We start from the raw sequence: 23,177 nt of genomic DNA, 5'->3' as shown, positions 1-23,177 counted from the left end.
TCAAATTTGCTGATGACACTAATATGTGTGGGGGATGTGGGCAGAAGTGGGTGGGTATGGGGGTTTGTGGGGAGTTGTTTGTGAGGATGTGTGGTGTGGGTGGATAGGGAGTTTGGGGAGGGCTTTGGGGTGTGTGGAAGGGGAGGGTGGCTGGAAGCATGCATGGAGGGTGCGGTGTAGGGGGGGAGGGTGTGGGTGGGTATGGGGCTTATGGGGTGTATGATTGTGTGTAGGGGAGGGTGTGGTTGTGGGGTTTGTGCATATGGTGGGGTATGCCTGAGAGCCCCCTGCACACCCTGCCCTGAGCTGTTCAGCCCCTGCCCATGCCCCACAGTAGCATGCAATCCATGCACCCTGTGGTGCCTCCCCACCACTGCCAACAGCGCATGGCCCCAGCCCCGCCCCAAACCTGCTCTGGATTCGCCGCTGTCAGAGCAGATCAGCTGGAACCCAGGCACAGCCTGGACCTGGCCAATTCCACACCACCATCCCTTGGTGCATCCTGCTGCCCCCTGGGCCTGAAGTAGGGCTGGGGTGTTTCGTGGCTGGACTGCCTTTCTAGGCAGCCCAGGTGGCAGTGGCTCCTTCAAGCTGCTGCCACTGCTAACCTCAGCCCCACAGAACCAGCAGGGACCCATGCGTACAACCCTGACCCCACACACCCCATGCCTACTCCACACTCACCCATCCAGACTCAGGAGCAGCAGCACAAGACACAAGCTGCTGCTCAGCACAGGGTAAAAGTGGCTCCTCCCCCTCACCACTGCTGGCACTTCATGGTGTAGCCTCCTGGAGCCTGTGCTGCCTTGCATCTACACTGTGTCAGCGCTACCTCTGGACTGCCTGGCAGGCCAGTGGTGGTGGCATGGAGCAGATGCAGGGCAGCCCAGTGCAGGCTCCAGGAGGCTGCACCAGAAAGTGCCAGTGGTGGTGAGGGGGGGAGGCTGCTTTCACCCCTACACTGAGCAGCAGCTTCTGTCACTGCAGAGCCTGGGTGCACAAGGCTGGAGCAGGCATGGGGCATGCGGGCTTGGACCTGTGCATGTGCATTCCCACCAGTACCGCAGGATGGGGGCCGGCAGCAGCAGCAACTAGAAGGAGCTGCCAGCACCTGGGCTGCCTAGAAAGGCAGTGTGGGCCAGCTGTGGAGCTGCCCCAGCCCCGCTGTTTGCCCAGGGGGCAGTAGGACACATCACAGCCAGACGATGCCTGGGCCAGGCAGGACCAAACAACCTGTCAGGGGCCAGACAAAGTGCGGGCTGAATCCAGAACATGGGCCATATTTTGCTCACCCCTGACCTATGATCACATTGAAAGGTATCTTTAACAAGATTTGTTATGTATTGCAGTAACTATATAAGTGGCCCTTATGAGAGTCAGCAGGTTCCTACAAAGAGCTCAGGCTCCCTGTTGTTGCTGGCAGAGGGTGCCCGAGGGAGGCAACAATTGGGTTCGTTGCCCAGTGTGCCTCGTGCCAATAAACACACTGGGGGGAGAAGTAAACAGAGTTTATTTGAGCTCAAGTAAAAGGTGCAGGGAGACTGTATGGTCTCAAATCCTGCGCGCCTAGCCCTGCAACAGTGTATTTTTATACCCTGGTCACTTCCAGCAGTAGTTTTCCACTAGTTGGCTTCCACCCCCCCAATCTCCTTCCCTCCTCCCTTCCCTCTCTGAGCGGTACCCTTGCATTCCACAGATAACAGTTTTAGGGAGTTTCAGCTTGCCTGCAACTCATCCTGTTTTTCCAGTATTACAGGAGGTTACAAAAAGTTCAAGGAAAGGGTTACAACGGTTCAGGAAGGGTGGGGGGCGGGCCCTGGCTTGCCCGGGCCTAGAGCAGAGGGGCTTCATCGACACTCATGGTCTTCCATCCCTCCGAGCTACCTAGGGTTATGCCCTACACCAACACTGTTATAAAATGATCTTATACAAATATCCTTGTAAGACTCCCATACTAGGAGAAGGAACAGCTATTTTGCTAGCTAGGAAGAATATGTTGGAATATGTTAGCAACAAAGAAGTTAAAATCAACAGGAGGGTGTAATACATAGATGTAAGCTTAGACTGTCTGGAATCCTATGAGCTTATGATACCAGCTAATCAATCATCAGTGCCAAAAATAACTTCTCTTTGCTGGTCTGAAAGAGTAGATGAAGACAACAGTGTTATTTTTGGAACCTCAATGCACTTCGATTTTCTGTGAACTGTGAGACACTGAAATAAGCATTTGATACTATTGAAAACTTGATTGTTTCTCTTGCATTGCTGTCTTACTGATAGAAATTATTTCCTCATTTTTCTTGTAGCATGCTAGTGACTTGGGGTTACTATACGACCTTCTGTACTAGGTGTACAGAATAAAGGATCTTTATGTACTTCACTGATGCAGTCATTGTTTGAAATGATGATTCAGTAAAAAGTCTGAAAAAAAAGCAAGTAGCAAATACAATATTTCCTCAAACTCAATCCTTTTTTACTCCAAAAAACATTTCTCATTACTTATCTTGGCACAAAAGGAATAGCTAGGTCCAAGTGCATTACGAATGCTACTTCACAGAATTGTATCTGTGAGCGTCCAGTGGTGTGACTAAGATTTCACCTCAATAGTACACATATATTATGCTCACGTATTTAGCTGTTTTCAACAGTAGCAAATTTAGGACAGAAAAAAATATCGTCTCATTACTGTTTGCCAGCTTACCTAAAATATGTTGGCTAACAGTTTGAGATCTTGGGTAATCAGTTCTATGTTAATACTTATTGAAAATGTCCTTTGGAAGTTAAAGTATGAAATTTATGGTGTAAATCTCCCAATCAGGGAACAGAATAATATACACGTGATCTATGTGGCTGGTCACAAAATTCAGATAACCAAAAGTTCAAAAATTGTGGATCAAATCAATTGTATAACTCTTCACAAGCAACACGCAGACTTCAGCTTTCCTGGAAAAACAACTTTGCTAGAATTTTGATTAAATGTGTTGCACCTGTTTATGGACAACTTAAGAGCATTTTTTAAAATAACATTTTTTAACTAACTTGAAGGGCAAGGGTGGGGGAGTCAAACTCATTCTCAACCAATAGTTTGGCCACCTCTAATCATCTCACATTTGCATCAGCTGCAATTATTCATATTTTACCTTGCGTGACTTTGCAGCCGTTACCAGAGTGAGAACGGGTACTTTGGTTGGAATGCCATTTGGCATGTGCAAAATCGTTACTGTGAAATCCTGCACTGCTGTTTTGCAATTTATCTTTAAGATAAACTGTGGTTTCTTAATGGTCTTGAACTTTTAGTTTAGGAAAATAAAATAAAATAAATCTTGAAAGTAGGGCAGAGGGGAGGAACGAAATGCAGGACATTTCTGGCAGTGGGATGATGAAGTGTGCTGCTCAAAAATGCCATCTCTTTGATTAGGCATTACTTATTTCCTGTCAACATTCCCTGAATCATGGAAAGCAGATTAATTATCCTCAGTCTAAGTGTTCTGCACATCACAAACGACGCCAGGTGGTCATTTGCAGAGGCACTCATTGCATTATAAGAGTATTGTGCATTTTCCTGAGGGAAACACCACAACATAAGAAAGTTTTTAACAAACATTGCATCACATTCAGTCTGCATTTTCTTTTATTTCTCTTCATGATTTGCCCATTTTATGCCCATGATCTACCTTGGTTTCCATAGTGGGGTCATGTAGCATAAACATACACAAAAAAAATCCATTTGATCCTTGGAGTTCGGTGAGTTCTTCTGTGTTCTCGCTGAGAAATGTTAATATATTTTGAACCAAGGCATAATCCTACACTTGAAAATCATGACTCTTTGGAGAGTTTAATACCATCACTGTGAAGCGCCAGCAAGAATTCTAATGTTGCAGTGCTAATAGTGGCAGATAGAGGACAGTCGAAATCATCTCATTGCCACTAGCCAAACAGTCTAAAACATAGTTACAAACAGCCTGTCATTTCAGAAAGCAGATTCTGGATAACCATTGAATCAGAAAAAAAAGAATTGTGATGGAGGGGGCCTCAGGAGGTCATCTAGTCCAAACCCCAACTTAAGGCAGGATCATCCATATCTAAACCATCTCATCCAATGCTCATAACATTTCCAAGGATGGAGATAGTCTACCACCTCCTTAGGTAATCTATGCTAAATCTTAATGGCCTTCATTGTTAGGAAGTTCTAACTGACCTCCCACCTAAATGGCCTGTGTTGTAGGCACTACTTATTCACAATCAACCCAAAAATTGTAGCAGGATCTATGTTAGATACCTGGTCCCACTACCATCAACAGCAAATCTCCTGCCAATCCGGAATTTGTTTATGAATGAATGAGATTAGAGGTTTCCACTTCAAGATTTTATGAGTCATGCAAAAAGCAAAAATCAGTCATATAACCCAGACTGGAATAGACCTCAAGAGGCAGGGCAATACTTTTACAGGAACGATACTCCATGACTGGAATATGAGCAAAAGGCAGCACAGTCTACTGCGAGTTGAGCTTGCACTTAAGCCATATTCTATAATATGAGAGCAGGGGTTAGTCAATTAAATGAACAGCTGGAAAATTCAGAACAAGGGAAATGGAAAAACCTTTAAAGCAGCCTGTCAAATCCACTGCATCAGAGGGTCATGAAGTTAAATACTTTGCCTGACTTTCCAAAGAGCCTGGATAGTTTTATAAACCATTAGTATTTGTGGTTGAACGTGCTCAGAAAAGGATAAGCAAGTGTCATGGTGATGGCCTGCAGACTCCAAAAAAGACCCGCTTACTCCTTTGTACTTCACTGTGCAAACTGGCAGGGTTCATCTAGGTTTAGATGGGTTTAGATGGAGGGCTAGGTTTGCCTGCACTGACTGCTTTCTTTCTTCTTTATATAATGAAGTAAAAGAAAAAGAATACTGAAAAATAATTGTATAACTCACTTCCCTTATACAGTATAGTAGCCACAATATTGAGGCTTGCACTTGCAGGGCCTTGTATGCTTAAATCTCCAGCACTCTCCCAGCCGCAGTCGTCACAAAGTGCAGTGCAGATACTTCTCAGACGCAAACTCGGAAAACTCCCATTCAGGGTGCTTGTACATGTGACAGGGGCTTAGTCCTCAGGGTTTTATTGTATGTCCCCTAAATTGAAATGGTGGGGCACTGAATATAGCCTTAAGGACTAAACCATTTCGATTTTGCCGTCACATTATGGCAAGAGCCTGCCTGCTTTTTATCATGCCTTTTTTCTTTCCTTGTTTTCCTAGTGGATCCTGCCTGCCTCTCCCGCAGCTGGGGGGTGAGCTGCCAGAGGGCAGAGCTGTCCCTGAGCTGCAGGGCATCCCAATCCTTCCCTCCATGGCAGTGGCTCTTCTTGGGGCTGCTAGTGGGTGGGTGCTGCCCCAGCTTGGAGGGAGCACCCAACCCGATCCAACTCTTCCCCCACCCCCAAGCTGGGGCAGCACCTGGCTCACTAGCAGGTCGCCCAGGCAGCCCCAAGGGGTGCCACCAACCGTGGAGGGAAGGACTAGGGCTCTGCACAGCTCAGGAGCCACTCGGCCCACCGGCAGCTCTCCCTGCTCCACCACTATGGAAGAAGTGGGAAGTCTCTGCCAAAAAACAAACAAACAAGAACCAGACCCCTCCCTGCTTCTGCCTTGAGCAAGCTGCTGTGGCCAGCAGGATGCCTCAGGCCACCGGGCAATGGGCTGGCTTGCCCCTGGGGCCACACGGGAAAGCAGCAGGAGGGTGGCTGGGGGTGCTGGCAGGTGGAGAAGGTGGCAAGGATGGTGCCTGGAGCACAGGAAGTCTGGGTGAACTTGGGGAAGTCTTGGGTTAGGTTTCTGGGGCAGCACCCTGCCAGCTAGCAGTCCTCCTGAGCTTTTAGTGACCTGTGCACTGTGCCTGCCACCTTCTCCAGCCACCAGCAAACCCAGCCACCCTCATGCCTTCTTCCCATGCTGTCCCAGAGGCAAGCCAGCCTGTTTCTCAGGCAGCTCCAGGTGTCCTGCTGGCTGAGGAGCCCAGTTCTGCGGTTAAGGAGCCCGATCCTTGGTTTTTGGGGTTTTTTGGTGGAGACTGCCCACTTCTCCCACAGCCAGGGGTGAGCTGACAGCCGCATGGTTCTAACTTGCAACACTGTAAACTAAAATACATTGGGATGTCATTTAGTTTGCAACAATGCAGACTCCTTTAAACACCCCAAAACTCTCGCACATGTGCATGTACTGTGCAAGCCACAAAAAGTTACATTTTCATCACGTGTACATGGTAATGGTGTCGCATGTACAAGCACCCTCAGACTTTAATTTTATTCACCTTTCATCCAAGACACTGCAATTCTCATGGAAAATGTCTGTCTTCTCTTAGCATAAGGGGAAAAAAAATGTTACTAGGCAACACACACCCAAAGTAGAGGCTGCTACTGCACTAATGGAAATCAAATCAAAAGTAAGGAAATGAGGATTTTTCAAAAGAGAAGAGAATATGAATGGGACAAATGTTTTTTAGTTGCACAAGATAAATGGAAGATTAGGGGTGGTTATGCTACTATACCTGTTCAGCCCAAGAGAAAATAGTGGGACTATAGAGGTATGATGGAGGGTATCATCTGCACACAAAAGGATTAACTGAGCTATAATTGAAGATAAGATTTGCCTTGAAGAACAGTTTATCATTACTATAAATGATGTGTGAAAAAGGCAGAGTCTAGTCTGACTTTCAGATCCCAGACTGAGATTGAAACCTATTTTTCAGTATAAACGATGAATTTCATTTGTAAATTGGGCTGAATCAAAATAGTGCCACTGAGGTGCACGGACTCCATAGTGCCATTTTCAAAACACTAGAATACAAGTGGTCCTCATTTGAAATATATAGGGGCCATGTAAACAAATAATAATAATAATAATGACAATAATAAATCCAAAAACATATAGAAGACTCTGCTATAAGAAACGTCCTCACTTGGGAACTCAATGCAGTGATAAACAAGCTAGAAGAGATGCTGGGATTGTGGCATTTCTGTATTTAATTTTCAAATTGCTTTGACAAGGCAGCCAAATCGGTGAGAGATGCTACATATCTATCAAGCTGTCAATGCAAAGAAACACAATTCTAGAGAGCATTTCCATGTACAACTTGCTGATATTTGAGTGGCACATAAAAGTCCCAACATGTAGGAATTTATTGTAAAAGGTTTTCTTAAAAATTAGTCTTTCAAAAGAATTTCCACCCTATTTTTAATGGTGTACGTTCTGACCACCCACTTTTCTTCTGCATAGTTGTAACACAGACAGCCCAGTCTTTCCCTTAGTTCAAGTCCAACCCATACAAAAGTCTCAGTGATGGCATCTTTCAAAAGAAATGTCTCCTTTTTTTTAAATGAACACCTACCCAACTAAGAGGCAGACTTGCCTCTCTCTCACTGCAAACTCTAAATCAGAGAGTAGCTCTGAGCATGGCCTGGCCTGCGCAGCTGCCGCGCAATTACTGCTCCCCGCAGCAGTGTTGCTGCTGTGGTTTCTCCCTGCCACCCAAAGTTCCCACCACAGCACTGCTGAAATATTTCAGAAGTCCCTTGGCTCTGTGGGCCAGACAAAATGGCTTTACAGGTCAGATTTGGCCTGTGGGCTAATACTGCTGGGGTAAAATTGAAAAAAGAGCCAATATCCAAAGACATTGACTTCCAGCACAATTCAGACTCTTAAGTGCCCAAGCATGGGCAACTGGTGCTGCCTTAGTCAGAGGGGGCACATGCCCCCTCCCTCCCCCAGCAACTAGTCAGCAACTGCGAGGAGGTCCCTTCATGGCCAGTCTTGCTGACTGCAGGGGGGCAGGGGGTGTCCCTACACCCAATTGCAAGGCAGCCGGTCACTGTAGCCACTTCTGGAAGTGGCTGTGGCCGCTTCTGGGAGTACCACAGTGCTCCCACTCCCCAGCCAGTGCTTGCAGGGGGGGCACCAGCACTCCTGCCTGCCCTCCCTGCCTGTCATCTAAGCGGTGTGTGCAGCCAGGCAGGTGGTACACCGGCACTCTCAGGGGGTGCACGTGCACCCCCATAAACCCCATATGCATCGCCACTGTACCCAAGAGCATGTCTATACTGCTTTCTGGGAACACAACCAAGAAGCAGGCCCTGCCTATCTGCTCCCACTCTAAATCTGTCCTGAAAATGAAGCAGTGAAGTTTCCCTGAGCGCTCTCTGCCTCACCACTCCTGAGATCCGTCTCCGGCCTGCTTGACAGCAGCAATAGGCAGCGGAGCCCAGCTCTGCTTCCTTGTTCCCAGGATTGGCATACAGAGAGCGGGAGCAAGTCGGGGGGACGGGAATCTCTGAGACACTCACAGGAGTCCCCTGGAAGCCAGCGACTCTTGGAAATGGGACATGGGTCTTAATGCAAATTGTGTGCCTGATCTGATCTCCTTCATAGCATGCCTGACAGCATTTCGCCCCATAAATCTGCAGCTGGAAGGATTCTTCTTCCATGCTACATAAGTGAACAGTTTGGAGCCAGTTTACTTGCCTTGTTCTGGAGCATCCCTTTGGGAGAGGAATTCAGTTTCCAAGGGATGAAGTTCGTACTCCCAGTACTGTGACTAGGGTGGGGCAAGGAGGGCACCCACTCTAGGTGTCAACTGTGAGGGGGGCACCAGCATCCCCCTTGCTGGGAGCCTTTGCTGTGGCAGGGAAAGCTCTGCACTGCCCGTGCTTGCTGCAGAAGCTGGGCAGAGCAGTGCATCAGGTGGGGGAGTGGAGCCAGCTGAATGGTGCTCCCCTAACTCATCACCCCTAACCCTGACTTTGGCAGCATCAGGGGAAGCCCTGTGCTGCCTCTGCCCGGCCAGAGCTGGGGCGTGCAGCGCTGCACCAAACAGTTTATCTGGGTGGAAGGAGGGAGAGTGGAGTAAGAAGAATAGCTTCCCCCCCCACCTCTCCTGATCTGCTGTGGTCAGCATAGCTTTGCCATCGGCCCCTGTCAGTGAGGTCTCTATACCACTGAACTCTCCCCTCGGTGAGTTGTTCCAGGGACAGGCTACTGTGTGCATTTTCAGTCTGATTTTTTTCCAACTTCAGCTTCCAGCCATTGGGTCTTGCTATACATTTTGCCTGCTCCTTGTTAAAAAGTCCCGTAAATTCAAGTGTTTTTTGTTATTTTTTTTTCCTTTGTAGAGGTAGTTTTTACATGTTCAAATTGCCTAACGCCTCTCCAGAAAGTTATACAGCTTGAGCAACTGAAGTGTATGATCAAGAAGACACATTCTTCAGACCCTCTAAGGCCTCCACAGTTTTTTAATATCCTTTTTTCAGGCAGAGCTCCAGCATTAGACTCAGCAGTGCTGCATATACAGATATCACCTTCCTATTCCTGCTCAGTATTCCTGTTTTTATATATGCCAGCCTCGTGTTAACCCTTTCTTCCTCTAGCTATATATGTCAAGTAATCATATTATTAAGGCACTTTCATCTCTAAGCATGCAGCAACAATTCAATGAGCTCTAGCAAAGAAGTTGCTGAGATGAAAAGAAAGTGTTATTCCTATTTATTTGACCAATATAAATGATTTTTTTCATTAGGTGCCTCACCTATGGTGCTGTTAATGACTATAAGTAGCAGATACAATATTTCATACACTTAAGTAAAAAGAGACAAGAAGTCTTAGTTAGAAGTTATAGCTAGAAAACAGGACTTCCATTTCACAAGCAATTCAGGTCTTGGCACTGAGTTTCATCCTGCAGCAGAGCAAGAGCAAGATTTTTCAGAAATGTTCATGAAAAAACAGAGATGCAGATTCAGCTGCTACTCTTCCTGGGATGTGGGAGACCCTGTTTTTCCTCCCAGGGCTAATGCATATGCAACTCCCAGTTCCTGAGACAGTTCATCCCACCAGCCATGGAGTCGGCCTCTCTTCCTGCGCCAATTAACAATTGCTTACATAAACTGGAACCTGCCTTGGGCTCCTGTGAAGCCCAGTGAGTGGCTTGTTATCCCCGGAGCTGGGAGACATGGACTCAAACCCATGCTCTTAAAATAGGAACAGAGGGAATTTGAACCTAGGCATCACGTAGCCTGGTGGTAAGATCCTGGACCACTTGGATGTTAGTATTCCACATTGGAAAGTTTCTCTCTCTTTTCTTGAGCAAAAATTCCACTTGGGGTCTGAGATACTTTTCCAATGGCAAGTTTCATCAGAACCAAGGACATTTCTTTGAAAAATTTCAGCTTTAATTGTTTGACATGGGCTGACAGAAGGAGGGGAATTTTCAATTCATCCATCAGATCTACAACTACTACCACCAACACCTGCCTCTTACATGATGCTTAGCAAGCACAGATCTGAAAGCAATTTACCAAAAGGGAGCAATTATCAACACGCCCATTTTGCAATTGGAGAAACTGGAGCCAAGGAATGACATCACCCAAGAAAACCGGGGCAGAATCAGAAATAGAACAAAGTCCCGATCCAAAGCTCTATCCCGATCCTGAGTCCCGATCCAATGCTCTATCCCCTAAACGCTGTCATGAAGCCACTATTACAATGCATAGTCTGCGAGTATAGTACTGTATGGTATGATCGTATGTCTCATAAAGAAAGCATAGGCCTCATTTTTGCCAAACACTAACTCTGTGCTCAGTCCTGGTTTTCCCACTTAATACGGCGTAAGTTCACATAACCAAACATGTGTCACATGGCAAAGCAGACACTTCACTGAGCTATAGGACAAGCCATTGGGTAATTTCTCACATATCTGGCTCTGATAAGATTAATGTAGTGTTCATATGCAACCACTGACACATACAGTGCTAGAAATCTCATGGTCCTTTAATTCATGCCCACAAAACCATGGAGCATCCACTCCCTGCAACCTTATGTCCTACCAGTCCCCTGGACCTGTTCAAAAGAGATACCTCCATGGCAGGGCATGATGATCTGTTAACTTAGGCCTTCTTTCCTAGAAAAATTATCCAGAGGAACCAGCCAGAGATGCTGTGATCACAGCCAAAGCAAAACCTTTCTGCCTTTTGCCCTGTACTGACTTACCTCCCTCAGTCTCTCCCTTACCTCCTTCTGTTCCACCCTCCATACTTTCATTTCTCTGGATGTGCTCCCTCATTTCCTTCCAACTTAAGTACTTACTTGACCTTCGGTGGTCCAAAACCTGGGACACAAATCTCACAAGGGCAGGCATTTTTAGCAGGCTACCACTGAGCTTATCAAACAGATGGTGACCTTTAGGGGCAGAGCACATGTCGTGGAGGCAGTATCTTCTGGCCTTATCACTCGACTCTCTGGGTGGTCCTCGACAAGTTGCTGCTGTCTCTGAATCTCCATTTTACATCCATTAACTACATTTGTAGTCCTCTAATGAAAGGTGCTATCCTACTGTGGCAGCCAAGCATTTGTATTATTGTAACACTAAGAGACTCCCTTCAAGATTCAAGCTCCATCACTACGAATAGATGATCCAGGAGTTCAAATACCAGACTAGAACTTAAAACATGGGCAGACAATGATTTTGGGTGGGGGGCCGCTTAACAAGGTTTGGTGAGCTTTCAAGGGCTCCATGGGTAGCCCCACCCCTTGACAGTTGCCCCTCCCCCCGTCGCCATCTTGGGACCAGAAGTCCCACCCCTAACCCCTGACCTTTGCCACCAGAAGTCCCTTCCCTTGGCTCCTGGAAATACTGCTTTTGGGACGAGGGCGCTTGCGTTCTTAGAACCAGAAAAAACCCAAATCATACACTAAAAGTCAAACACCTACTATAACATTTTAATTGTATTACAAAAAATATTTTGTCATGATTTGTGTTTGCATACTATATATACTAATGATTGCATAGTAACTCAAAACAAATTCTTAGTCTTTTCTACTGTGTCGGGGGTGTGGGTGAGGATGTGTGTGTGTGTATGGTGAGGTGTGGAGGATGGGGGCCTTGTATGTGTGTATGGAGAGGTGTGAGGGGCTGTGGGATGTGTGTGTGATGGGATATGTGGGGGTGTGGCTTTGTGTGGGGGGCATAGGTTATGTTGGAGGGTGTATATGCGGGGGGTTGTGGGGGTAGGGTGTGTGTGTGTGCCATTTGTGGGATGTGAGGGAGAGTAGAGGGGGTTGTGGGAGCCCCCCCCCACTACCCCCATGGCACAGCAGCCACAGGTGGGGGCGCTCAGGACTTTCATGCCTGGTGCAGATGCTAGCGCTCAGTGGCACACGGCTCCAGCCAGTGCTGCACATTACGGTCAGGAATGTAGCCCAGCCAGGCCACCTCTATTGCCAGTGCTCCCCACTGCACACAGGCACACACTCACGTGGCACAAGGGGGAAGCTCAGTGCACTGAAGCCAGCTGCCTTCTCTACCCCCTGCTGCGCAGGTCCCAGGGCTCTGTGGGGAAGCAGGGGCCGGGGCTCCCCTCCACTTCTAGCAGAGTCCCCAGACCTGCATGGCAGGGGGTAGGGAAGGCAGCCAGCTCCAGCGCATGGGGCTTCCCTCCAGTGCCAGGCAGGTACAGGGGCTGCCCGTGCCTGGCAGGGACTGCCAACAATAGAGGTGCCCTGGCTAGGCTATGCTCCTTGCCGTGATGTTCAGCACTGGCCAAAGCCACGTACCGCTGGGCACAAGCACCTTGAGCGCCTCCACCTCCTGCTGCTGCCACCACTGCCTGCCAGGGCTGTATGCAATGGTGGAAGTGTGTGTGTGGGGGGGTTCCCATACCTCCTCACCGTCCCTCACAGCCACACCTGCCCACCCAAGCTCCATGCTGCTGCCACCCCACTGGATGCAGGCTCTGTGCTGCTGTCAGCCCCAGCCCCATGGTCCATGCTCCCACTCAGCTTCAGCCCCCACCCCTGCCCCATCCCTGTCTGATGCCTGGAGCGAGCGGGATGTCAGGGAAACCAAGCAGGTCCCTTGGCAGCTGCAGCAGTACGAGCAGCAGCCCTGTCTGGAAGCTGTGTGCTGGCCAGGCCAGGCTCTTCTGCTCACGAGGGTGGGAGTGAGGCACAATAGAATATGTTGGTGGGGGATGGGGCTGCAAGTAAGTACTTAATGCAAGTAATTTCATCTTTCCCTGCTTCATGTTCCATCAGTAAAATGGGAATATTTTACTGCCTTGGAGGACAAATTCATTCAAGATTGGGGGTGCCCAGATTCCATGTAAGGACATTAGATTGATTGGTCATACTGGCTGCTGTACAAATGTGAAGAAAAAGACCATATCAAAAAAGTGAAGGAAAGACATTAATTCCAGCTTTTAGGTCAAAAATTGGGAAATGGTCTCTTTCACAGAATGTTTTACTTTGAGCATCAGCCACAACCGGGAAGCTCCGAGATACCTGTAAGCAACCAAACTAGAAAAATTAGAGCTCTACAGGTGAACTTTAAAATTCAGAGATTAAGATCAGATTTAGTTCATCTTTGCATTTTCCTCTCCTTTACAAACCAGTTCTACCTCCCGTACACGAAATATGCATGGGAGACTGGCATTGCAGGGATGGCGGCACTCCTGCTCCCAGCTTCCCCTTTCCACCGAGACAAGTAGACCATGCCATGAGCAGGCAGGGACTGCAAGTCCCCAAATCAGGTAGGGACCCCCTCTTGACACCCTCCCCAGTGATGGTTGCTCCCCATGAAGCCTGGTAGGAGTGGAGCAGGAATGGCTTTGGAGCTCCCTGGGCGCCTAGGTCAGCCAGGGGCAGCAGCAGCAACAGGCTGCGAGTGGGGGGGGAGGTAATGGGAGGGGAGGGGATGTGTCACTGAGCATGGAGGGGGAGAGTCTTTCCTGCTTCAGGAAAGAAAAAAACTCCCCAGCTGCTGCTCCCATGGCATGGTTCAAAAAAAAAAAAAAGCAAGGTGAGGGAGGGTGACAGCGCCATTGGGTCCCCTGTGGAACCACCACCCCTGGAAACAGGGAACAAGGTACACTAGCCTGAAAAAGAAAAGAGCCAGGGAAAGGGGATAAGAAATAAAATTTCATCTGTCTACCTCATCATCTTGGCTGACTGGCATGAGAAATGCATGCAAGTGGAAACAGATTCTGCTGTGAATTTCCAAAGCCAAACACTGGGTTTCATTAACTTTATCCCTTCACCCTACGAGCTCAGATAACCCAGGATCTAAGAAATGTTATACTCCCAAGGAGGAACTTATTCTTGAACCGTTTCCAATGTAGAAAGTCAGCTGCAAAAATAAGAGGGCCCCTCTTTCATTAAACTTAAACTCCCACTGTGAGAGGTACTGAGGTCTTCTTTGAACTCACAAGCCCCGGGGACAGGGCTCCTCAGTCTGGTTCCAGCACAGACTAGCTCCCTAACACGCAGTCTGGGGTTTGAAGGATGGAGTGCGGGGCTTCTTCACCAAACTTTGTCCCGTGCTAGCTTATTGGCACACTCACACGTAAATGACGTGGGGGCAAACTCTAGATTCCCAATCACATCTCCCTGACTCATTACCGGAGACAGAACAGAAATCTCCTTAGGTCACAAAGGAGGGCTGAGTCATGTTTCTGAAATGTTTAAAACCCCTGGAATAACAGAATGGATAAAATATCTTGGGTGGGTTGGGGGAAGGAAGGGAGGCAATAGATAACATTACCCAGGTTTTAGTGTTACTCAAAAGTACAGGCCCTTTGTGTGCAGAAGTATCAGTTCTAACGAACAACTTAGGAAGATGCTAGACTGCCACAGGTCTCCACCGGCTTGTACGTGTAAGTGTGGGGAAAATCGGTGAGGTGCTCTGGCATGCTATATTTAAGGAAATCACTCATTCGAAGAAAGAAACGGAACTGTTGGAAGTGGAAGCCAGTGGAAGTAAAGTTCAGTTTAAAATGACTACTGCAGGGCTTTGTTAAATATTCCATTAATGGTATGTTCACATTTAGGTTTTTACAAAAAAAAAAATAAGACAAAAAAAGGAAAGAAAAATTACAAGTTTTTTCTCAAGCATGTGGAAGAAACAAATCGGTCAACTCCAAATTCCCTTGCTTTTCAATTGGTTTTAGACACCCTACCACTAAAGAGAGACACGTCAGCATTCCTGGGAATAGTGGGACCAATTAATTGCTCACAACTTGCTGGGTCTTTTAAGTGTAACAGTACCTGAAGCTGAGGAGCCAACCAATGTGCATATTCGGATGCAATAGATTCATACAGTAACGTGACCTGGGTTATGTTTAATATTAAATAAGATAAATGTAGAGCAGTTAACATTGGGTCAAGATCCCCTATCTAAACAGGGGTACAAATGTAACACAGACTTTATTTTTAAGTTCTATGTAGAGAATATATTTTCAACTTAAAAGTATTAATAAAGCCCCATGATATGAACTTTCTTCTTCAGTTCGCCAAATGGTGGAATGCAGTGAGGTACATAAAACAGTTCTGTATGCCAGTTAAATAGATATTGTGTAAAGGATGAAGTGATCAAAATATCATAAGTGCTGCTGGCAACCTACGGCCGAAAGAGATAGCAAGCAATAAAAGAGGGGTTTGGGAGTCTGATGGAAAAGCTGCTGCCCTCCCCTTGCAATGCTGTGTTCAGGAGACACGTTATTTACTTTCTCAATTTTTTCAGTTAAATTTTCCTATTTGTACATATTGCTTTATTAATAATTCATGCCTTCATTGTAGTGTGATCTGCCTGGTGAACAAACAGCAAGCATTTTAAGCTGCAATTCAATGAGGCCACGTAAAAACAAAAAAGTTCTCATAGCTGTATATGTAAGTATTAATGTTTCAAAACCAAGAATTTCTTTTTAAATAAATGGTGTGCATGTGTGTATAGTCAATTTAGTCCCCAGAAAAAAAATTAGTAAAGGAGGAATGCTAAATTTTAGGTAACTTCATATTGTAAACTATTTAATTAAGCACTAAGGGTGGTGTTACGGTTACCTTTAATCATTCTAAAGGCACTTAAGTGGGGGTGTTCATGCACTAAAGTGTGCTAAATTCCTCTAAGCATCTTAAAACATTGTGCCACTTTGGGTGAGGGTTATCTCTGAATGTTCTACCTGGCTTGAGCTAGGATATTGGCTCCATGGAGATTAAGTGACCCATTTGCAGTCATCCAGTATCCCAAGATGCATGGCTCCCCATCTCTCTAACCATGACTAACTTTCTACCCCCACAAGTTTTACTGCCCAGAGGGTTGTACTAACTGCAAGCCAATATCCCTCCCCCTCCCCAGGGGGTATGACCCCAGTCCACATAGCAGGATGCTACCAACTCTAAGGACCCAGTCCAGGCCCTTGAGCTGCCAGGCTCATGGCCCTCTCTTCAGAAGGTTAAGCTTTTGACCCACTTCAAGGTGGCTCTCCCACAGCCAGGAGAAGTGGGGGTGTGGCTTCACTCCCCAGCCTCCAATATTTGGGGGCAGGTGAGGAGAAGAGGAAAAGGCTGCCTACTGCTGAGAATGGCGACAGCATGAACCCTGGGAAGGCATGCTTCCCCAGCATCCATGTTGCTGCCATAGTTAATTCTCAGTGGCTTCATGCTGGGAGCAGAGCCCCTGGGAAGCAAGAACCTGGAGCCCAGGAAGGTATGCTTCCAGGAGCCATATTATCACTGTACTTAGTCCTTGGGGCTCCACCTCCCAAAGCAGAAAGAGCCCTGGCTCCTGGCCATGCTCCTGCTTGCCTGGCCCCCTATTGCAAGTCATAGTTGCACAGGTCAGGGATGACGTTAAGTCAGACGTGAACAAAATAAAGCCCATGAGCCAGATCCAACCTGCCAGGGGATTCTGCAGGAAGTCCCTCACCCCTGACTGACCAAGATGCAGGGGGCAGACTTGGCCATGGGGCATGCAGCTGGTCCTGCCACCCACAGGTGCATAGCAGGGCATAGGTAGTGTTTAATGCCAGACTTGGCTTCTTGGCAGCCTCTGGAACAGGGACTTACTCTGCCTGGCTGCTGCTGCCAGTGTCTCCATTGCCACCAAATGTGATCCTGCTGCCTGAGTACCTGAGCCCATCCACCCTGCACCCAACACCAGTGCCACTAGACAGAGGCAAGCAGGCAGGGAGACCAGCCTGGGACCCCCTCTGGCAGGGCACGCTTGGCCAGGTGAATGGGATGGGGCTGCAGGCAAGCAGGAAGTGGCGTCCAGGACTGTGATGGGTGGGCGGGGGCTGAGGCCAGGATCACAGGGTGGTGACAGCACAGATACTCTGCTCTCTGCACATTCCTGCCTGAGAAACCATCTCCTGTTGCAGGAACATCCAGGGAGAAGACCATGGCTCTACCTTGGGCTCTGGTCCCACACAATCACTGCCCTGTGATCCTACCCCCACCCAGCCATCCTTCTCCCAGAAGCTGCTCCCCGCCTGCCTGCATCCCCATCCCATCTGTCTGGCTGAGCACCCCTGGCCCATGGGTCCCAGGCCAGTCTCCCTGGAGACTCTGCCCACATGCTCTGTCCAGCACCCCTGGTGTTGGGTGCAGGGCAGACAGGCCCAGAGCCAGAAAGGATCAATTGCTGCTCCCTGCCCCCCACCATGCAGGGCACCAGGTCAGCATTCCCTGTCCCTCCCCCCTGGCCCATAACAGTTCACCAAAACTCTTGAACTGGCCCTCCAGCCCAAATAATTGCCCACCCCTGCAAGTCTTAGCCTGCGACTGCTCATCTTATGTCAGTGTTACTTGGTGGTCTCAGTTCCCTGTTGCAGACCCAGGAGCTAGACTCCCTTTGGCACCCCAAAGTATCCATACTCGTGGCCCCACCATCTTGGCAGGTAATACAGTTAATACCCACAACACTGCCAACTTGATAAGGGTTACGACAGTAACATAATGTTAAATTCAAAAGAAGCTTGCATCAGAAAGGAAAGTCCCAGCTGGCTGAACACTGGCAAACATTCCTATTTCAAAATTCTCAGCCTGGTTTTAGGGACAGCTTTGGTTTAGGTAAAACTTGTTTTGCTTGTAAACACGAGTTTAAATGCAGTCTGTGAGTAAGGGCCTTGTTACACAGTAATTTTGGGCCACTCCTGAAGCTCTTAATACCTGGAATGTCCACACATTAACACCTGAAACTGATCTTAAGCATCTGTTATGTGGCTCAATGTGACACCACTCCAGGACAAGATTATCTCTGATCCATGGTACCCAGCTTGTGTTACACTAAGGTGTAGCCACTCTCAGCTATACCCCATGCACCAGATTAGGGGCATTGCACCTCTCCCCCTGACACACACACACTCCCCCGTACCCCAGATCCCTGCTTATTTCCCTACCACACACACATACACACACACACACTTATTTGGAGCTCCCTATGCCATCTCTCCCACGGGAGCAGTCAGGGAAGAGCTAACCTGACTGCCCAGCCACCACCACTGCTGCTCTCTGGGCAGGCTTAGCACTAAGAGCATCGGCCTAGCAACATAGCTGGGCAGGCAGTTAACCCTTCCCTGGCTGCTCCCCTGGGGCAGGCAGCCAAGCAGCTACAAGTAGGCAGAGATAGGGGAACCGGGGAAGCTCTGGGGGGTAGGTAGGAGCCTAGAATGGGAGTGGGTGGGCTCTTACCTTTCAGTCCTCCATGCCCCTGCTGGCCTGAATGTGTGATTGCTCCAAAAACATGAGCGAGGACTAAAACCCATCAACATTCGTACCGCTCAGTGCAATGTGTAACCAGGCCATTGGAATCAGACCAGCTGATATTAAACTGCAGCTTCTGTTTTTTGAATTAGGTGAAGTACAAGGGCCTATAACCTGAATCATAAAAGAGTGCCACAGACTGCTAACAATGATCAAGAAAGCGCTCTCAGACAGCCAGGAAACACTGCCCACATCCATCAGCTAGTGGCTCATCTGCATTCTTGGACTTCATTATATTCACACTCACCACAGAAGGCTGACACCTGAAAGGACTTAAACCCAAGATTTATTAATTCAGCCCTTCTGACTTGTGAAAGAAATCTGAGCCACTCATGCTGATGTAAGTAAAATAGCCATCTCATTTGTGCAGAGAAGAAATCTTCCCTTTCCTCTTTAAACACAAGCATGTAGCTATCCATCAGTCACCTTCTCTAAAAGCTAGCTGAGGGATAGCATTTCTATTCAACCCCTTCCTGGTATCCCAGTTGCCTTTCCTGAACTAGTTTAAAGAGATGCTACCTTAAGGTCAATTACTGATACCAAATCCTGATACAAACAGATACAGGGCGGAAATTCATTCTCATCCTCATGGAAGCCTGTGGATCATAACATACTTCCAACCTTTTTAAGATCTGTGTAGACAAAGGCTTTTCTCATTGGAAATGGCCCTGCTTTGAGAAGATGATTGCACTAGACCAGCGTTTCTCAACCTGTGGGCCGTGACCCAAGAGCAGGTCACAGGAATATATGAAAGGGTCGTGAACAAACTTTAAAAATGGATTCTCCAACAAGCATGGATTTTTTCTCTCATCCTCTTTAACATCTCATGCATCTATTTGTTGAAAACTGGCCAGATGGCATGGATCCCACTGTCACCAATAACCAGGTACTGCACAGCTCTATCATTTTCCATGTACTATCACACTACCACCACCAAAATGGACTAGCATCTAGATACGGTCAGATCATAGTCAAAGACCACTCCTTCACCCATCTGCTGAATAGGATGTTCATGGACAAATCCTGACTGACTGCTCTAGACTCGGATCAAGTTTTCAAATGAAAGGGCCTGAAGAGAGGCATCAGCAAGGACCTGACTTTCACAGGTAATCAGCAGATCATGTGGGTATTCAGAGACACCTTGTTCCAGACTTAGGTCCTTAAATATGTTGGGCAGCCTTGTTGTCAAGAAAGGGTTTGCCTTTAGGACACCTGCCTTTTTATAATTTTGCCTCAAAGTCCTTTGTTGATCCACAAAGCTGGTACAGCACAGGCAGTACTAAGTACTCACTATACAATGACAATGAATCTCATCAGGCTACGTTAGGGGTACATAATTTAACCGAGTGCTAAAAAGTGAGTGTTGGTCACATGTCATCGGTCTGGACATTTCAACATCTCTTCCTTTTCGCTCCACTAGTCCTCTACCCACCAGATTCCCACTTCTTTTTTAGTAAGAGTCAGCAGCCACACGCCAAACCTCCTTCAAAAACATGTCAAGAAATAAACTGCTTTTCCATGAAGAAGATGCCCCACCTTAGCTATGTCATACAAGCAACCTTGTTCTCACCTCACCTGTTCACCCGAACATATGATGTTCAGTGCTTCATTACACTCCACATTGGCAGAGAAACCAACTAAGCACAAGGACGGAATACACACGATGGCCCAGGAACGCATTATGCTACCTGCTGGTTCATGACAATGGACCTGGAACTGAATGAGGTGACTCTGAAATGCCATTTCCAATTAAAATAGACACTTTTGCAAGGAGAAATGTGTGAGCTTCTGGTTGTAATTGCAAGGCAGTAGAAGAAATGTATACCTGGAAGCAAGTGCTTTTCTATTCCAGCTTGGTGCTTTTTGGCCTCTTCTGTCTCAACCAAAGCAACTTCTCTGCTAGGTGGAATTAGTGCTGATGTTTCTCTATCCTCTAGGTTTTAACTTAGCTCATGGTGGGTTTAGTAAGAAACCTAAGCCATGGAGTTATTCCTGCTAGAGCGTTAAAATTATTCAAACAAAAAAAGACAATAAATGACCTAACCATTTTTTTTCATGGCAATTAAATGTTTTCCAATTTCTTGTGAAAAAAAAACATTAAATGGGTTTGTTTTGGTGTCATAAAAATAAAAAGCTTTGTTTTTCATAACCTCATGAAGGTTTCTGGAAAAAAATAATCTTCCAATTTATGTGAAAAAAATTAAAGCTAATATTGCTTTCTACAGGGCTTCAGAATTGACCCTTTTGGGGTTGTTTACAGCTTTCTCAGAAGCAAGTAAGACTGTCCAATGATAGAGGTAGGAGAGTGGAGTAGATGGACCATTGGTTGAATGTACAATAGCTGGTTCTCTGATCCTTTACTGGGATTGATGATAATGCTTTCTCCCATCAATGACAGATAGGCAAAAGAGCCTAGCTGTAGAAATCCCATCCTGTTGCAAGCTTTGATATGCGCAGCAGATAAATTAACTCATGTTTGCCTCATTACTTCACTTTGGGAAGACAACTTAGATGGACTGTCATCAAGTGATAACTAGATCTCTGTCTTGTTTCTGTTGATGTAAATGATGATGATGGTGGCAGGAGGGGGTTTTGGGCTGGGTGGGAGCTGGTGTTGCCTATGGTAACAGGATGAGGACCTTCAAGTGCATACAGGGTCTCTGTAATTGCCAGCAGATAATAGCTTCAGCACATCCCTTTGCAATCTTCCATTGCGCAATGTTTAAAAAACAGCACAGTGAAGAAGTTGTCAGGGGGTGGAGAAATTGGCTCTTTCACACATCTTTGAAGTGATAAAGCTCTTATGAACAAGGGAAACTACTGTTAGCTCACTGAACAAAGCACAAATGGACACGACTGAATCTTTACTAAGTCATAAGCATTCCCTTGACTTGAGTTTAGGGTTCAAGCTTGAAAGACGGAAAGTCAGCTCATCTCCCCCACCCCCGCAGCAAAACATTACATGTGAATATATCAGCCCCAAACAAATGAGCAGTACTACGTGGCTTGAAAACCGGTTCCAAGAGAATCAGATTTTCAAAGTAAATGGCAACAAGTCAACAATTACAACCACTATACTAAAGCAGAACTGAACAAACACGCTGCCTTGCAGTTGCTCTTAGCTTTGCAGAATAAATTCTTCAACCCAAGCAAAAGCTTGTTATTGGTTTGGAACAAGGCACCCTTTTGTACATTAGGCTTTCCGGTGAGAACACTCATTAATGGCATTTATTCTATTTTAGTTCTTATTTAAGCACTCCTTGCCTGGCTATGGAACTGGGGCACCATACAGGAAGCTGAAAAGTAATACTGCTTTTATCATAAAGACAGATAAGGAGGACCTAAGTTTATAGCTTTATGAGAAAAGTTAAGTTTCTCACTGCATCCTACTACCTCATTCCTTGGGACAGCATCAGTGCCCCTACTCATGCCAAGGAATGGGCTGGCTCAGAGCTGGATGGCATGAAAGGTACCCATGCATCCAAACTTCTCAGGCCCAGTCAAGGAGGTGGCCTGTAGTATTGAAGTGGCTTGGTTCATTCAATTGATTTATGCTATCCCACGGCTCCCACTAGATTTTCCTCATCCTCTCCGCACAGGGCAATCCATTCTTCAGTTCCCCATTAAATCAACCACTGCCATGACCTTTTCACCGCATACCTTTGTGCTGGAATTGTTATGCCATTGGAGGTGACTAAAGCTGTGGAGATTTAAATGCAAAGTGAACAAGACCCCTGGAGTGAACAAAACCTCTGGGAAAAACTTGTGGAATTTGCTGCTTTCCTCCCTCACTAAGGATTAAGGCAAAAACATACAAGGTGCCGTTAGGTCTTCCAACAGACAGGCAAACTATTTATTGTAAGGTAGAAAGTGGAGGGAGCATTACTATGCATCGACGAATGCCTTGCTAGCTGCTCATGTGCATGCTCTCACCCTACAAGTAACAGCTATACCTTAGGAACAGCTCTCTTCCACCCAGAGGTAAGTTACCATGGTTTAGCTTTCATTGACTGCAGGGTAAGTGTATACAAGTTGGACCTTTAGCGAGGAGAGATGGATGCACAGTCCATCTCCGTCCCTTTTTACCTCCTGATAAATACTCATGAGCATTTCCCTTTAGAGTTGAAAGACTAAGGGAGAATAAATTAGTCTGTTTAAAAATGTTTCCTTTTCTTTTTTAGATAGATAGAAGATACTTCTTCACATGTGATTGACAACTCTTCAGTGGAGAAATGAAAGTCATGTGAGGCTTTTGCAACAGGGTAATAAATTCCTTGGTCCTACCTCATTCTTTGGACCAGAGAAAGACCGACTCACCAGTTCATTGCTAAGGGCACTCACTGGGAATGAGAGAGACCGAAGTTCGGGTTCCTTCTACAATGAATGTTTCTTTATAGAAAGTGCTGGAACTTCAGTCGTCAGATTGAGAGGGACCACTCCAGAACAGCTTGATAGTTAAGGAACCTGCTAAGCGCACAGAAAAACAGGGTTTGACCCCCAGACTAAATCAAGAGCAGGAAGTACTTGATCCTGATGCTCCTGGTTCCCAGTCAATACTTTAAATGAGGACTTGGTAGCCTACAGACCACAGGATCCAG

Source organism: Crocodylus porosus, unplaced genomic scaffold, assembly GCF_001723895.1.
Source record: "Crocodylus porosus isolate Cpor-Errol unplaced genomic scaffold, CroPor_comp1, whole genome shotgun sequence".
In the NCBI taxonomy this organism is placed as follows: domain Eukaryota; kingdom Metazoa; phylum Chordata; order Crocodylia; family Crocodylidae; genus Crocodylus; species Crocodylus porosus.
Note: the sequence above shows the minus strand (reverse complement) of the source record.